This window comes from Spodoptera frugiperda, chromosome 27, assembly GCF_023101765.2.
Source record: "Spodoptera frugiperda isolate SF20-4 chromosome 27, AGI-APGP_CSIRO_Sfru_2.0, whole genome shotgun sequence".
Classification (NCBI taxonomy): Eukaryota; Metazoa; Arthropoda; class Insecta; order Lepidoptera; family Noctuidae; genus Spodoptera; species Spodoptera frugiperda.
In genome coordinates, this window is record NC_064238.1 from 9,070,183 (window position 1) to 9,084,392 (window position 14,210).

A 14,210-nucleotide genomic window follows, 5' to 3' on the forward strand; every position below is an offset into this window, starting at 1 on the left:
TAATTCCAACATGGCGACAGTGATAGCCAGTTTTATTGACAACTTGTACTGAAGTTTAGCTTCTGTTTTATGAGACTGTGGCACATTGGTTTTCTTTGATGACTGTTTATTTGTCTGACCTTTCATGATAATTTTCTTTATGTTAGATGATATCGGTTTGTATGTTATTGTGTTTTGGTTACTTTTAACAATTTAATATGTCGAGTGTTTGCAAGTGCGACTGCCGGAAAAGGAGTCTCGGGTTCGATTCCTGGGTCGAGCAAAGTATTGCTGGGTTTTTTCGGTTTTTCAAAAATTTCTTAATGGTACCACGTAATCTGTTGTTTTTTTTAACGTTGCTCGATACAAGGATTTTCTCCTGTTCGTTTACAAACATACAAGTTCACATACACACGTGTGCCCAGTATATAGCAATAGGCTCACCCCCTATTACATGGGACTTATAGTATAACACAAATGGTGAAATGTGGGTACACTCTGTAATGTTTAAAAGCGGATTGCAATGATGCTAATGGATTGTTTTCACAGCTTTATAGGTGTGCACTGTGCATTTCTACGTTTGACTATTCTCATAAGAACTTAGAGAAATTCTCTTTAACCTACCTCAGTTTTCCTTTACTAAAAGGTTTGATATGTCAGTCATTCCGTCACTAGCAGCTGAGACGCCAGAATTTTACCTACCAACAACATCCTTGAAAACATACAATTCCAAATCGACAACAAAGCGTTTTCAACACAACATAAACAGCAATTCCTAAACGTTCATGAATTGCATAGCACATTACATAAACAGGGAACAATGCTCATATCACACAATACTCGTAGTACACACTATTCAATGTCTAGTTGTAACTACAATCAACTCCACAGCCTTGCACACAGAACATGAATTAATAATACCAATCATACCTACCTCAGAACCCACCGACGCACAATTAACAGGTAAACAGTAATTAATTGGAAATCAAGAACAAACTCATACAAAATTAATAAAACCCTAATCAATACGCGACAAAGATAAGTGAAGCGGAAATTTTATAACATGAAAATTTCCTACAAAAACTTCATACGAAATTAATTTAAAATTAATGAAACATTCTCTCATATAAACAGGATGGTTAATAAGAATGGAGTTTTAATTAATTTTCCAATCATAAGTTACATGGTTTTGGAGTAGAAGTGAGTTGTTTGGTTTGCTAACAACAATATTTGTTGATGGCTGCAAGTTATTCTGACGTAGCGCTACGTGGGTGCTTGTTTTGGCTACGGTAAGCTACGCGCTACGAGATTGCTACGGCGTAGAATTATGTTGTAGTTTCATTTGAGGTATTTAAGTAAGTAATTCATATAGTCATTCTGTATCCTGCATTAAATTCACCGAGGGAAGTGGAAACTATCGTTTTCTTTTTCTTCTCCTCTAATAATATCTTCTGATTTATTTCGTTGCGGGATCCAAGACAGTTATTCATGCTCCGGAGATACTTCAGTGTTGCGGTGTTATCATGGTGGTATCTACTGCAGATTCTGGCTTACAGGAGTTGCAGTGACATGGGAGATTGTGGTGGGCTTGTCTAAAAAAAAGTAATTCATATCGTATGTGAGTGCACGTTACAACCTACCTTATAGAAAACCAGACACCAGATTCTATGCTATCAAGAAAATTTAATAATACTTAAATATCATTCAAATATAAATGATTTGTTCCTTCATGATTTTTTTAAATCTTTTATTAAATTAATTTGGGGTTATCATCCCAATGGATAGGTCAACCCCATCATGAAGTACACTTACTGGTACATAACAATGGTTTAAACCCAAATTAACTTAAATAAATTAAAAGAAAAAACCTTCCTTTATGATTTTAATCGTAGATAATATTTTATAGCGTATACAGATTAACCAATTTGAATTAAATTACAATACTTCTTTATTCCCCCTCAATATCGTGTAGGTATATTTTACGAGCAATATTCGCTGCGGCCGGAATTAGGATACATAAAACAGTTATAGATAAGTATCTTTATATGCTAGTCTGCCCTTCAAGTGGCATTAGTTAAGGGGACGAAAGATATGCAATAACAGATATATAAGTATGTTTGTGTCTCGCAGTGCGATGCGTACGATGCGGGCCTGTGGACGCTTACCTTTAATCTAGATTTTTTTTTCTAATAATTTTGACGTGTATACGTGCTTATTTGTAGCCTATTTGCAAATAAATAAATAAATTATATTTCTTTTTACTTCAATTCACTACTCTTTATTTCAATTCAATTCAATTAATTTCATATCATATAACATACATACATAACTTCACGCCTCTTTCCCAAGAGACAATGAACCGCCAATTGCTACGAATCTTAACACCTCTTTTGCTTAATCAACAGTCCTAAGTATTTTCATGCATGCTCATCGGTTAAGGGTACTTTTATTTTGGCCTTTCTTTAATATATCGCCAATCTGGTCTCTAAATGTTCGTCTAGATCTACCGATAGCCCCATTCATATTATTAACATAGTTATTCATTTCATTAAAATTTTCTTTAACATCAAACAAAAGCATTAACAAACAAAGCATAATTAATTAAATCAAACAATAAATATAAAATTAGAATAGTAGTTGTACCCACGACGTCGGTCATTAGTGATCTATAATGATCCGTACGTGCTTAATGCGTATCGGAGCTAACCTAATTGGATTTGCAAACCAATTAATGTTGAACATTCCCTCATTATACGTGTATACTAGTACATATTGTAAAGTCAATACGGTGCTGTGCTGATTACTAATTGATATGTTTCTGGAACAATGGCGACGGTTTCTAATTACCGGGTAATTTCTTTTGTGTGATGTGATGGGTGATTTGTCCTTTTGTGTGATGTGATGAGCGATTTGTCATTTTGATCTTTGTGTTGTTTTTCTGTTTGCTTGATTGTTGGTGTGTTTTTGCATGCGCATGCTTAGCGCTTGGCATCTGAACTTAGCTTAATTCAATCTAATATAATTATGACATAAAAGAACAGTACCTTTAGTACGAGTTTACTTTACGTTTAAAGTAATCGAAACGAAAGCGTACAGCTCTCTGATTGGCCGTTTTGAATAAACCAACCAATTAGAGCGACCAATTTGTACTAAGGTGAAATTTAATTTACGCTGAAAGTATTGTGCACTGCTGCTGCTGCACTTAATTTCAAAGTATCCTATCCTAACAAACATTAACAGACTCAAAGTCATTAATACGTAAAAGTGACAATAGGACTTTTCAGATGACATCAAGACCTCTTACCTCGAAGTTACCTTATAAGATAACTTGAACAGCTTCTAATAAAACGATCTACCCCAATCTATAAGCAAAATGGAATTCAATAAACCTCTCCGAGTCTCCAATCTACATCATATTAATAGTAGATCGATGCACTAATGCGTTTGCTTTGTCCGTTACGTACTCACGTCAAATGGCGAATAATCAAGTGAATAGAGCCTTACACTAATGATTTGAGCTGAAAGCCATGGTCCTATGTCATTGTGCCTATAGTTATCGAGTGACGACCACTTATAGTTATGCAGATGTCCTTCACGCTTCAATGGAGGATCTAAGTGCAATTTGTGGTGATTGATTAGGATTGAGGTTAATTGAAAAGTTTAATCGTATGTATTTATAGTTTGGTATATACATGTATGTAACTATATATTTATGTTACAGTGCATTTTACTTGATAGTGTTTCAGTTTGTGTAATGCTTACGGAAGCACAACTGAATTAGAAGTTTTAAGTTCGATTAATGATTAAAATAATTTAGCGCCTGTTTCACCACCTTCACATAAGTGTTCCATAAACTTATGTGACAGATAGTTCATACAAATTGCGTTTTTAATTTAAAGTTATCTGATATATTGCGGCTATCCAGACATTGGGAAATAAGTCCCAAGTATTTTAATTTTGAAATGTCTATAGGTAAAGAAGTAAAAACGATTTTATGTAGAAATATGTTAGGAGAAATTACGTAAAATGCATGATTTGTTGGGCAAATCTGTCGAAGAAATGTAAGTAGGTGCCTACTCTTTATATTACACTATCCGTGGCCAATTTTGTTCCATGTCTTCTATGGAATCACTTTCCATTAACCGAATAAGAGTCTCCAGAGCCCCATAAACATAATAACACCTAAAACTAAATAATTCCTCGAACAAATATTCACACAAAACGTGTCCTGATCCGTCATACAAACTAATCAGAGAAACTCAACAGTTAAATCAAAGTAATGTATTAATATCGTAGATGCGAAGCAAACTGTTCGTGTGTTCGTCTGTTTGAACACTAGCTACGAAAAACCAGTATAAACTGACCGTCAAATGTGCCAAAAGGCCATACAAAGGGAGACCAATATAAACTGGATATGTAAAGCTTGATATGTAACCGTTTGTACGACTCAGGCGCCTATTTACACAGTGTATTTGATTACTGGAAGCGCCCTTGCGATTTTCATGCTTGTCTTACCAATGTATTAATGAACAACGGGGTTACATGGTGTTTTATCAACCTCGTATATGAAGAGTTAAAAATTTTAGCCATGGTTTTTTGACTGGAAAGGTGGTTTTAGGTAAGTAATAGTAATTAAATACATAGACTTATACAATTTAACTACTGAATGGTAGGTATTACATACCAAGATCAGTAGCGAAGTGAAATAAATAATGTTTTGGTATAGTTCTGGTACAGTTTTCAGCACTTATACTTAACTATAAAATAATTCAGTGACTTCTCTGGCGTGAGAAAAGAGCGAGTGTCAGACTCTTACTGACTAAAAACCACATCGTTCCTACTCCTGCTCTTCGAAACGATTAGGTCATCCGCGGCTTATTGCATCTGCATCTATTGTGTCTGCATATCTCTGCGATCTGTAATCGTTGCTACGTGTAAAATAATGCGCCTAAACCAGGAGTCAAACTCAGCACTAATTTACGTTTATCTCTGTCTAAAGGGGTGTTACTGTTGTTATGAACTGCTATTCTGATAATGTAATAATCATAATTATCAATAGGTATTGTCATAAACAAGAAAATGTGTTTATTATTCGATAAGATTAGAATTCGAAGAATTCAATTTCCTCAATTGAAATAGATATATAAAATAAAGGAACTTGTGAAATGATTTTTCCATTTATTAATACCTAAGTCGTTAGGTATTATTATCATTTTATATGAAGATTATAAGATTTGGATAGATTATTGCTCAGTGTCAGTGTAATGTTATTTAATAAAATCGAAGGTGATATCAAATTTAAAAATCCTAAAAATATCAAATACAAGGTATTTTTTTAACGCGATGGAAATCCTTATGGACTTACTTGTCATGAGAACGACGGGGGACGTGTCGGACTCTTACAACATAAAAAGTAATGCAATTGCCTAAAGAAGTCTTGATGAACTTCTCAAATCCAAAAATCGTTATTAAACAAATATATTATCGACCTTCAAACCTTCAAGAATATTGCGTATTCCTTTATATAAGGTCGGTAAAACACTTGTAACTTCTCTGGTGATGCGGGTGTCCATGTGCGGCGCTGATCGCTTTCTGGAGGGAGTAGTCGCTCGCTGAGTGGAGGGGTCATCATCAGGTGACCCCTCCACTCATTTTCCTTCGATTCCATAAAAAAAAATGTACTCACTTCCAATTAAATGAGGTCCATCTATGTGATTAAGAGCAAATCTTTTCTGAGCAAACCTTTCTGTATATATTTTTTAAGAATAACTAGAAATATGTTTCCTTTTAGTTTTGTAACTGACTGTATATAAATCCTTATCACCGTTTTCTTGTTCATACATTATTTTGTCGTTAAACAGTGACTCACTACAGCAGTGATAACAAAATCTGACTCAAAATGATAGTGAGCTAAAATTAACACATTGTGAAGTACTATTGTTCTTATTTTATATAATCGATTTACTCATTGACATTCGGGCTACTATCATTATATTATTCCATTGAAAACTTTGGTTATGTGTTGTAATATGTCATTATAAAACGAAAGAGGTAAGATTCGTATCGTATCATGGGAGACAGGCGTGAGGTTATGTATATATATGCAACGACACGGGAAAACGCAGAGCAGAGGTAAGCAGAGCTGCGTACATTACGGCACGTAATGTCACTGTACAATGTACACATCACTTTTCACCATTAATGTTATAAGTCCCATGTAATAGGAGGTGAGCCTATTGTCATATTATACTGACCACAATTCCAGACTACGCGCTACTACCGAGGAATTTTCGAAACAAAAAACCCGACAGGGAATCTAACCTAAGACCCCTTGCCGCCAGTCGCACTTGCGACCAATGAGGTTGAGTGGTCGCAATTACGACCGTCTGACAGTCATCAGGATAAACATTTCCCACATTATTTCTCAAATGTCTTCTACCTTATGAGGATATTAAAATAAAAGTTATCAAATCAGGAAAAACTGTTATTTGCAATGTTCTAGAATTACTATCTATTTGTATAATACTTCAGAGAAAACTAGAAACATTATCAGCTGAGTACCTAATTGCAATGAATGAGTAAACCAACACTTCAATAGAGTGTTTGACGTATTGTATTGTAAAATAAAGATAATAATAGTCGCTACTTACCGAAACAACAGAATACTTTGAAATAATGATTCATTGAGAAATAATATTCGATAAAATTAATACAATCTTTTAAAGAATATTTATTACTAGCTACTTCCGCGCGGTTATGCCCGCTCTATTTGGCTCCTATTGGTCATAGCATGATGTTTTATAGCCTATAGCCTTCTTTGATAAATGTACTATTCAACACACAAAAAAATCAAATCGGACCAGTAATTCTGGAGATTAGCGCGTTCAAACAAACAAACAATCAAACAAACAAACTCTTCAGCTTTATAATATTAAGTATTGGTGTATCATCATAATATTGTCATATGCCTGTAATTCTCTGAAAGATTACCTGCAGATAGTTCGGTAAATCCATTCAGATTAATGTTTTAAATAACTTATACATCTATCTAGACTGATAAATAAAATTGGACATACGATACATACACCAAAATATATTTTTTTATAATTTTTGTCTGTTTATTTGTTTGTTCTGTATCTGCCAATCTCTGATATGGCTGGACCAATTTTGACGGTTTTTTTGGCAGGTTCCTGAAGTACTGAGGAGTAACGCAAAAAATTTCATAAACGATTATGGATTTTTTTGCGTATAAAATAAAAATGATTGAGTTTCATTTCAAAATTATTAATTATAATGTAACTGAGAATTCCGAAATAAAAACATTGTAGGTATGAAACAAATATGTATGTGTCAGATCTTTGAGAAAATTTACATAATTATTGACCTACTTATCCACTAGGCAACTACAACTTTGTTTCTTTGCCAAAATGTGTTATATTCACGTTTTAAAGCACGTAGTTGGCACTTACTTTACCTCTTTAAGTTGGCTACTCTGATATAATTGGAGGAAAAAGTAGCATACACTATTCTTATTCATTCCATAACTATCCAAGACAAGAAATGCAGATTGGAAACCCTTTTTTTGTGGGGAGAAAATCATCCAATGACTTCTCTCGCCAGGGCGAGGCGAGACGGAGTGTCAGACTCTTACTGACTAAAAACCAAACCCGTTCCTATTCCTGTCTGTGGTGCCGGTAAACTTGCTAATAGTAAATTGGAAACCAAATCAATCTCAAATGGTGATTTATTAATCGAATTCCGCCATTTTTTTTTCCTGTTACAATTTCGTCGAGAGCGGTTTTCGCATAGTTTTTTTCGAAAAGATAGTTGAAGGTTAGCCGCCAATTTTAACCATCGTTTTGGCTTCAATCCAAATAAAACAACTAGTGAACATAAGCGATGCGTGCAATTTTTTTCGCTATTATAAACTATCGAGATATAATTACGAAATAGTTTGGCATGTCTATGTAATAGGATTGTTTGGTATACTTTCGAATTATCGATTTCAAAAGCATTTTATATTTATTTTTTACTTTCCTACCTTTAGTGTTAGGCCGTAATAGTATTATTTTTTGTAAATTGATGTGTGTTTAACATGTTTAAGAACCATAAAACGCTGTGCTTAACGTACATTTTACGTGTCAAGTATGATCGATCTTCGGTTTTTGCAAATATGTAAGTATTTTTTTCTAAACTTTGCAATTTTAATTAGTTTTTTAACTTTAATAAAAGATCTCATATATATCATATAGACAACAGTGATACTTAGTGCTTTGACAGTAAGGTATATAATACCTAATACTGTCGAATTCGATCTACAGATAGGTAAGGCAAAATATCTTTGATTTCGATAACATAACAGTCTTAAAGGCGATGTGATAACAGCCAATTAATGTTCTACATTACCTAGACACTTGTGACCCAGTAACCTAGAAAAAGTCTGAATTTATAAGTATTCATTCATACCTACTTTCTGACCACTCTAGTAGATTACCTTGTTATAAACATGTTGTTCTTCAGAAACCAGATGTTATGTGTTTGTTTCAGTTTTAAGGTTATTATGTACTTCTACACACAGCACATCAAATTACCCTAAATGTTCATAATTTTTCATTCGATATTCAACTTTAATGCTAAGTAATACAGTTGAAAATTAATTGAAAAAACGTCATGAAGTGGTATAGGTTGAGCTGCCGGCTTTTATGCAATACAGGTGGTTTCTTTGCCACAGATAATTTAAAACAATAGGCCGCGGGTACTTCCTAAAGAATGTTTACATTATTCTATTAATATTTGTTTCAAAGAAGTGTAACTATTTATAAGATATGTGGGAATGTTTTGTTGTTCACAAGTAGCTTGGGAACCATTCGCGTGGAGCAAGATGTGGACACATCATTACGATGTGAACGATAACACAGTGTGAAATTATCAATTTTATGTATGTTCCCGTCATTTTAAGATCCCGGTCTTACGACTAATACCGACGTGAAACAACGCTTGCGTTAAGTGAGTCAGGTTACCGGAGGCCCAATTACCCATAATACTAATCCCCGATTCCCCAACAATCCTTAAATTCCTAACCCCCAAACGGCCAACAACGCACTTGTAACGCCTCTGGTGTTTCAAGTGTCCATGGGCGGCGGCGATTGCTTACCATCAGGTGATCCGTAGGCTCGTTTACCGGCTTATTCCATAAAAAAACACAATAAGTCAAGTAACTGAATAGGATGATTGTAACAACAACAAAATCAATGAGATATGAATTCAATATTAAAATATTTGCAGTGTAACGCGAGTACAAAATGCAGAGTCGAGCGCAGTATTCAATTTGCAAAATGCCTCAAAAATACCGCTGGGAACTGTCGCTACTGTAATGCACGAATAGTTTGCATCATTCACGTGTTACTAGTGTGTTTGTATTTCTACCATTATTGTTTAGCTTTTGTTCTCAAAATGCACATAACTGACAATGTTTACTGATTTCTTTTAGTAATAATCTCTTTGGTAAATTGCGTGCTCTTTCAAAGTCAAAATTATTTACTTAAAATAGACCAGGAAGACACTTTTGATCGTCAAAGCATATATAGTAATATTAATAACGTCTGTCTGTCGGTAATGTGTCAAATGTACACTCTTTGGTAATGTGTTAAATGTATACCCACTTTTCACCATTTATGTTGTAAGTCCCATGTAATAGCAGTATAGCCCTAGTATGTGGACTGGGCACAATTCATGAATCCGTGCTAGTACTGAGAAATTTTCGTGAAACCGAAAACATCACAGTAATAGTTTGCCCAACCCGAGACCTCTTGCCCGATAGTCTGACTTGCGACCACTCGGTATATTTTACTACACCTACCAATCACAGTATTAGCATTCAACTATATTGTTACAATATGTTAATTAAAACAGATCCGCTACTATCCTAATCTCTACTACTTATTCACGGTAAACAAGAAACCATTCTCTATTTGTTTCAAAAATCCTTATACTCAAACGGTAGCATGCTTTTAGGCAGTCCAAAACATCGAAGACCACGACCGGCGGCTATGCAAATAGTGTCCTTTGACAGTCAACCTCATGACAATTTGTAGTACCTATTACAACTGAACTGATAAAGGAATATTGTCTCATTCAAAACGTTACATTACCTCTGTGATGTGATTATTACCTTTACACATGACATAGACTGTCTACTGTCCATTTTGTACCCTTAGTTGACTAACCTTTGACTGAGTATGATTGGTTGGTTTATCCGAGCCGGCCAATCAGAGCGCCAATCGCGCTTTTGTTTCGTTTTTGTTTAACGTACAGCAAAGTCATACTAAGGTTACTGTAGTGAGCTAACGATGTATAAACTTCTAAATACGCAAAACGGCTTCAAACTAGGCATACAATTTTAAAGAAATAAAAATAAACATAATTTATGAAGCCAACCTTCGCTAGGCAAATGGTTTCTATGTGCCTAACAAATTGATGATCGATTGAATAGAAAAGTAATGTATGAAATTGTCATAACTTTATACGTACTTTGCTTACTGTCACTATGAAGTCAAAATATTTATTTTTCCATCCACTCAATTATAATAGTGTGTGATGTGATGTGATTTTGCAAACAAAACTAATCAGATAAATGTTCAATAATTGTATTATTATGCTAATTCATTACGCAATTATGTTCAAATATTGAGCAATCAAAAATTAATCAAATGTTATCTAATTATGTTTTTGCATTGTAATTCTGGTAAGATAAAAAGACAATCACTATCTTCTAATAAATAATAATATATAGTGACGAAAACTAGATACAGTCTTCATCAAATAACACTGGAAAGGTATTCAATTACTCAATTTTTTATTCAGTAATCATTTTAGACCGACGTTACTGGAGGATTTGCCTTCAACAGTTTTCTATTGGTAGTCAAAGATTTAAGCGAAAATAGGGTAATTTTTGAAACTATTCTAACTTCACTCGTAAATACTTTTTCTGCACCTACATACATTTGCAATATGTATAAATTAAAATGATTCGCTTTCCGCATAATGAAATAAAAAAAATATATAACTATTGTGTGAGTTTACTAAGCTCATTTATCGCACAGGAAATATGCACATGACGATATTATTAATTCTAAAATAAAACAATGAAGTGTTCACTGGGCAACTTGATTTCTATACAATGCAATATTAAATTATACACAACAATTGTTATTATTTTAATTATATGGAACTTGTACCTACTTTTGCTATCCGTTTTCCCACAGAGAGTTATAACTTACTTCCTCTTTAGCATACAGTCGGACAAATTAATATAAAGTTTTTTTATACCAGAACTAAACGCATAAATAATGAGAATAGGACATAAGATTATTTATTAGTTTAGTCTCTTTCTTCACTCTTTTGCTAACATACAGGTAGAAAAATTACACCTTAGTTCTTTGTCATACAATATTAATTGACTCAGTGCCTCATAACTCAATTATATGATTCATAGCATACCGTAAAACAGGGTGAATAGATACAGAAAAGACTGAATTATTGGTGAATAGATGTTAAAACATTTTCCCAGCATTTATTCATTCATTTTCTGTACGGGGTAAATAGAAATGTTATTACGTAACCGTACCTAAATATAATTACGTAAAATATTCGAAAGTATTCGATTCGAGGCGTGAATATCTATCTATTCATGCCTCGAATTCTATTTACCGCACTTGGTGCAAAGAGCGCCTGACTAGCTAATTGTGGACTAAAATACGTGAGTTACCTAATGTGACGATAACAAACTGTATTAATTTTGTTTTGTATTTCCCACAAATACTATGACGTTGTCCTCATTACAGAATATATCACATTAATTAATTTATTGCTCTATTTACCTACATCCGTGCATTATAAAATTAACACATACTTATCCTGTGTACTATGGTGCACATAAATACCGTTTCCTGTTTTTATGAATAAGCTGTGTTTTACCATCCGTGGTATGTAATATTTGTATCTAAGAGCTGATTATAGCGTGCAAGTATCCTTCCAATCAGCCATCTGGGCACTTATTCTTGAAACCAATTTTAATGTCAATGCAATTTCAATCCAATAAAATCTCAAAAATTATTAGCTGATAAAATAAGATTCAGAGTACGGAATATAAAGCCAAACTGAATAGCATTTAGTTCAATATACACGCAATACAGATGTTATGGACTAGTGTTGCAACTCAAGTGTACGAATTTTCACAATAGCTATTTCAATCAATCGGAATAGGATTCAAGAGAAGCCCCTATACCACTGGAACTTAACCACTATACTTTTCTCCAAATACATTATACTTTTCTCCAAAAGTATAAAAAAGAAGAATTTGCTCAATTATATTTTTTACAATCGCTATCAAATTGAGACGTGGTCAAAAGAAATAGGCACTTTTAATAACGTATCAATACGACCTATTTAGATTACTAAGTTATTGCTGACCATAACCCAACTCCAAAACTGTAGCAATACATTGTGAGAAGACTTGCATCTAACCATCTCACAGAGATCTTAAGTCGGTTAGCGATAAAGTTTGTCCATTGAACTGAAGCCGCAACATGGTTGTAAGGAGACGATGCAATTTAATTATTGCTTCAAAGGCAGTCCGCTGATATGCTGACTATGGGAACCAAGTTCAGCATCTCTCTGACTATCTTAGCCTTACAATGATGTTAGTTAGGCAATAACTGGTCTTTGGAACTTCGCCGTTGTTTAGATTTAGGGGAATAGATTTGAGTTCAATTTTTTATTAATGTAGTACATAAGATATTATTTGGTGTTGTTAAATCATCTAATGACTTCTCCTACCTTGGGCAAGACGAGAGGAGATATCAGACTCTTACTGACAAAAACCGCTGCGTTCAGAAAAGCGGAGTCGCTTTTCGAGCCGGAACCCCGTTAGGCATTTCGCAGCTCCGGGTCGGCGTCAGGCCTAGTAGGCCTGACGCCTGTAGGTGGGGATGACCACAGATGATGGCTCTTTGAGGTGCAAAAAGCACCTATATTTTATCGTTTTAACAAAGATGGGACAATTCGGTAATCAAATGTAGGAAAACTAGAGCCACCAAAAACTACAAGAATATAGACAAATAAAAACTCAATTAATATTGAAAAATAATGCAAGCTTCTTGATCTTGTATTGTAATTGCTAATAGTTCGGTACCACATGATACAGCCCTATATTTAGAGTAGAAAATATTAAATGGTAGGGTTGTCGCAAAAATTAAATAGGTACTGTATAAATTCTATTCAGTATAAAAAATAAAGTGTTTTTAAATTTTACCATTGACTTGATAAAACTCGAACCTCTGGTTTGGACGTACCCAGTCGCATTACGATTTTTTTTTTAACACTTTTACGGACAACCCTATAACATAGTATTCACAATAAACGAAATAAATGTAAAGTTAGGCTTGAAAAATGTTGTACTAATAATAAATGATAATAATCTCGGTAATTACCTTGCCAGTTGAATGGTGGGAATTTTGTAGTACATTAGTGATTCAAAATATACATATTACTTAGTTACGTTTTTATTTCCTCTAAGCAACAGGCAAAGTACAACATAAAGTAGTTAAACTCATTCTTTTTACATTTGTTTGAACATTTTCCTCCTTTAAAATTCAGTCGTTGCAAAGATTATCACAACATTACAATCATTAATTATTATTACCTTACACGTACTGTTTTGACGAGGAACTCGACTAGTTGTCGCGGAATGCTGCTCATGAATATGAGCCTCTAGCATGGCTTGAAACTAGTCGAGTTCCTCGTCAAAACAATGGTCACATAATAATTAATTTAGTATGTCTCACGAAAGTTACAATAAAATATTACAATGATTAGTGTTTTTAATAGCGTCATGAGTTTCATTTCTAGGTCCGGCAATGTATAATTATTATTCTCAGTAAAATACAAAATTAGGTCGTATTCTTGCTCTTCAAACTGGAGCCCCGGTAAGCTTTCCGCAGCTGTAACGAAAAAAAGCACGACAAAATGCGAAATTTAACCAAAAAAAAAATTTATCAATAATTAACAAACTTACTTACTGATAACCCTACCTAACTAGATCGTTTACATAAACCTCGCAGCACCACCGCGCCACTAGCGCCGCCAAGCGGCCGGACGGGGAGGCTTGTGACAGATATTTTTATGTGCGGAAGCACTTGGCTTAGTTTATTGCGGAACTACCCCACTGTGCT